This window comes from Lissotriton vulgaris, chromosome 10, assembly GCF_964263255.1.
Source record: "Lissotriton vulgaris chromosome 10, aLisVul1.2, whole genome shotgun sequence".
NCBI classification, from domain to species: Eukaryota; Metazoa; Chordata; class Amphibia; order Caudata; family Salamandridae; genus Lissotriton; species Lissotriton vulgaris.
Window position 1 is genome coordinate 119,121,586 of NC_141698.1, and position 5,287 is coordinate 119,126,872.

Below are 5,287 nucleotides of genomic sequence, written 5' to 3' on the forward strand. Positions count from 1 at the left end.
GAGCTCTTTGACGATGTTGAAGAGTTCCTTGCTGTTGTGGGCGTTGTTGTCCAGTCGTTCCTTGAATGCGGTTTTCTTGGTGGCGTGGATCAGTTGGTGGTGTTTGAGTGGTGAGCTTGAGGGTGGTCATGTTGTCTGTAGTTGGGTATCTGCTCCAGGCTTTCTCGAGGGCTCGGCAGTTCTTCTTGGAGCTCTTGAGTTCGTCGGTGAACCAGGAAGCTTTCTTGGTGCCGGGTCTGGCAGGGGGGGTTTTCAGTGGAGCGAGGTCGTCTGCGCAGTTGCTGATCCATCTCGTGAGGTTGTTGGCGGCTTGGTTGGGGTTCGCTGAGCTGGCGGGAGGGTTCTGGCTCAGGGATGTGGCGAGCTGGTCGGCTGTGATCTTGTTCCAGCTTCTGCGGGGGACCTGTTGCTGGTGGTGGTGGAGCGCGGTCCTTCTGAAGCTGAAGTGGACGCAGCTGTGGTCTGTCCAGTGGAGTCCGGTCGTGTGGCTGAAGGAGATGTCCTTGCTAGAGGAGAAGACGGGTCGAGCGTGTGGCCGGCGTAGTGGGTGGGTGTGGTCACCAGTTGCTTGAGTCCGAGGTTGGCGAGGTTGTCCAGCAGGGTGGTGGTGTTGCGGTCGTTGTTGTTCTCCAGGTGGAAATTGAGGTCCCCGAGGAGGATGTAGTCCGCAGAGGGGAGGGCGTGCGGACTGATGAAGTCGGCGATGTCTTCGCTGAATTGTGTGTTGTGGTCCCGGGGGTCTGTAGATGAGGGTGCCTCTGAGGGTGGTCTTGGGGTCGGTGTGAATCTGGAAGTGCAGGTGTTCGGCAGCCCTGAGGGTGTCGTCGGAGTTGGTCGTGATGCGGATGGTGTTCTTGTGGACGATCAAGAGCTGACCCATCAAAAGATTTGGCATGTAAGTGACAAACACAAGCATTCAAGGAAAAACATTGTAATTTAGAAGTATCTTCATCATATAATTAAATGGTATTTCACTTTAATCCATTGGATTATTGTGGTATCCTTGGTATTGCTTTAAGTGGGTTGTGGAAAGTTTATTGTGGGTTAGAATGTTATTATGTGTTCTGTGTTGGGGAGTTCTATGTGAGTCAGTTGTATGCTGACTGGGGAAGCGGTTAGGACCTGTCGTGGTTGTTAGGCTGCTCCTTCACCTGTTGGATTAAATGTGCTACTGAACCTACATCTTGGAACCGCCTTTGATTACTTTCATCATATTAAAGTTAGAGTTAGTTTAATTAGATCACTGCTTTCATGTTTGTTAAAATAAATAATTATAAGGATACATCTGACAGATTCCTCACATTATGAATGTCATCCAGGCACTAAACTGGATCTGAAAACGTTATGCCCAGCAATAGATCTACATCATCTCTAGGTGACGCAATGAATCTTCAGATGCGACTCCACTAACCGAACGTGAAGGCATCAGAGTTTATTAAGCGTGCGCTGCCTTGGGTTTCTGTTATTTAGCACCTCATCGACGTTGTTCAGCAGCTCTTCTCAGTGAAATTCCTCAGCTTTTCAACAGGAAATAAATAAGTCAAATGTTTAAGATTTTAGGGTTTAAAATCTATGGATATCAAAAGGAGACTAGCTCTAGATTGGGTTTAATCTGACATTAATATGATAGATTACTGTTAATTACAGTTAATTACATAGCGACTCAGTAGTGTCTTGCCAAGTGGCAGTGGCACCTGTTGGGTGTCTTTAGAAAGCCCTCACCCACCAACCTAGTTGGTGGCATGCTTCATCATCGGGCCCACCCAGTGACACCTAGCGTGTCCCGGGTGTGCTTCGACGCCTGATTACAGCGGAGCAGGTATGTCACTGTGTGTGCGGTGTGGGGTGTTAAGGTATGTGAAGTTAAAACGGCTTGGCGGATGGTCCCTGGGGTGAGGATACTTTATTAAAAGGGCCTCCGTCAGCGGTTAAAAATAATAAGGCTGTGGGACGTTAGAGGCGGGTTACGACCTCCTACGTCCTTAAGTTGTCAACATGTTTCAGCCAGTGCCTTATACTAATCTGGCTTTCTTCAGGACAATAAAAATATGTGTAGGTTAAAATAGGGGTGGTGTAGTGTGGTCTATGTGTCTACACGCCCTAAAGTGTATCTAACTGTGAGAGGGGGGATTCCCTTCTCAAGATCACCTGTACATTTAACATTAAGGACAGGTACAAGACAAACATGGAAAAAACAGAGTCACTAGAAGGTATTGTTCATATGTCATGACAGCCGACTTAAATAGCGGATAGTGCAGGCTATAAGCGGCTCAAGTGAAATGATACTGGTGGTATCATTAATGTGGAATCGCACTAGAACTTCGAAGGTGAAGTGATTAAAACAGCGGTAAAAATTTACTGCAGTGAAAGGTGAAGAATAGTGGCGCAAGGGACATTTCTTACGCTTTCAATGCTTGTTTGTAGCTCCAAGGTTATTGGGGTGGCAGGGTGGAGCCCTAGTAGGGGGAGAGAGAGGTAGGACCATAGGGATTAGGGAACCTGTAGGAGAAAAGTAGGGAGCGCTTACCCATTGTAGTGGTACTCAGCATACTCACAGGATTTCTGGCCAGCACCAGCGTGGGACCTGTTGTGCCTCCTTCGCAAAACCGGTAGTGAATGGCTGCTGTTGCCGGTTTTTATACTGTCATAGATAGGATAATTGATGGCACCTGTTGGAAGAGCAATGGTAGAGAGACTCGCTAGGCGGGTCTGGATAGCGCTCAGGTGTGTCATTAATCAGCGCGCTGCAGTGCCCGTTTGAAGCGCCTGTGTGGGCGTGTATGGCTGCCGGGTGCCGGGGCGGCTGTGTAGTGCGCATGCGCGGCCGGGAAGTGGTCCGCGCATGCGTGGAGCTCATGCGCGGCCGAGAAGTGGTCCGCGCATGCGCCGAAGGTAGTGTTTCGGTGCGCGAATGGGAGAGTATCCCTGGTCGCGTTACCGATCAGCTGCCTATTATACTAGCTCACGTTGTAGTTATTGGCCATACGAGGAGCGGTTAAGCCTACAGGTTCCCTAATCCCTATGGTCCTACCTCTCTCTCCCCCTACTAGGGCTCCACCCTGCCACCCCAATAACCTTGGAGCTACAAACAAGCATTGAAAGCGTAAGAAATGTCCCTTGCGCCACTATTCTTCACCTTTCACTGCAGTAAATTTTTACCGCTGTTTTAATCACTTCACCTTCGAAGTTCTAGTGCGATTCCACATTAATGATACCACCAGTATCATTTCACTTGAGCCGCTTATAGCCTGCACTATCCGCTATTTAAGTCGGCTGTCATGACATATGAACAATACCTTCTAGTGACTCTGTTTTTTCCATGTTTGTCTTGTACCTGTCCTTAATGTTAAATGTACAGGTGATCTTGAGAAGGGAATCCCCCCTCTCACAGTTAGATACACTTTAGGGCGTGTAGACACATAGACCACACTACACCACCCCTATTTTAACCTACACATATTTTTATTGTCCTGAAGAAAGCCAGATTAGTATAAGGCACTGGCTGAAACATGTTGACAACTTAAGGACGTAGGAGGTCGTAACCCGCCTCTAACGTCCCACAGCCTTATTATTTTTAACCGCTGACGGAGGCCCTTTTAATAAAGTATCCTCACCCCAGGGACCATCCGCCAAGCCGTTTTAACTTCACATACCTTAACACCCCACACCGCACACACAGTGACATACCTGCTCCGCTGTAATCAGGCGTCGAAGCACACCCGGGACACGCTAGGTGTCACTGGGTGGGCCCGATGATGAAGCATGCCACCAACTAGGTTGGTGGGTGAGGGCTTTCTAAAGACACCCCACAGGTGCCACTGCCACTTGGCAAGACACTACTGAGTCGCTATGTAATTAACTGTAATTAACAGTAATCTATCATATTAATGTCAGATTAAACCCAATCTAGAGCTAGTCTCCTTTTGATATCCATACATATAAACCGGGGATCTGGACTAGCTTTCTGGTCCTCTCTCTCCCTCTTGATTCTCGCAAGGGTTTAAAATCTGTCATAGATAATGTCTGTCACATTTGCATGTGGTGTCTTGCATTTGCCCAGGATTACACAGTCTGCGGCGATTCCTTGATAATACCAGCAGAGTGGGAGGTCAAACTATTTTTGCCAAGGCCTACAGATATCTGAAGGATGAGTGGACGTCTTGGCATATACAAGTCTGACAGGGAACAATCTACCACAGGATCTTCCACAAAATAATACTTGGAAGGATCAATCTTTTTCTTCCTTTGGGAAACAATCCTAATCTCTGCACCATTCAGAGTCTTGACACTGTCCCCTTATGACAGGCTCTTCCTGGCTGTTAGATCCCAATGTAAGCAGAAATTGTCAAATTCATTGGCTGCCCCTAAGCGAGTTGCCTCAAATTTAGGCCTCCTATTTATAAGCCTTTGCGACTTTCCCCTTCAGGTTTTTTTCTTTTCTTTAACCCTTTTTCAGTCAAGGCTTATTTTACATTTTGCCTGTATCTTCAATAAATTCAATAGCCCTATTAGTATTTATATAAGCTTTGTATAATCCTAATGAGGATGGCCAATACTTCAGAGAAATTTTAAATTCTATAAAAACACATTAAAATCAAGAATTATTTTCTATTAATTAAAACTGCATTCACAAATGCAACCAGTGAAAACTGAAACAATTCAATCTCTTTGTTGTTTACCGCCATTTCAAGATGGGAACTATTCTCAATCCCAGAGACTCTTTTGTAGATACTGGATAGCTCTTTTATATCTGTAGGATGCTTATCAGAAGGGTCCCAGTCACAAAGATGTTAAATAAGTGTTAAGAGGCGTTAATAGCATCTCAAGCAACACTATCTCATCACTCATTCAGGAGAGGTTCCGGATGACTGGCAAAGAGTAGAAACAAGTGTTTTCACGAATAAAGTGGGATCGGAGGATGCTGGCAGCTGCAGACCCATATGCCTAATGTACTGGATGTGGAAAGAGCTGTAGTCAATTGTAGATAAAATCAATTTAAGTGAATACTAAGAATTGACCTTACACCATTAAATCTTGCTGAAGTCTTTTAGGGGATAGTCTGGTAGATTGATGGATTTGATCTCATAATTCTGTCTTTATGTCTTCACCATTACCTCCATTACTTGTTGCTCATCACAGTCCTAACAATAACCAGATGTATTCTCTGTCAAGAGCCGCTGTCTTCTACAAGAGGAAAGCAGCCTGTATGCCCACCTAAATAAATCACCATTTAAAACAGATAGATAATCTAATGTAAGGAGTTTTTCCTAATATTAAAAAAACTTTC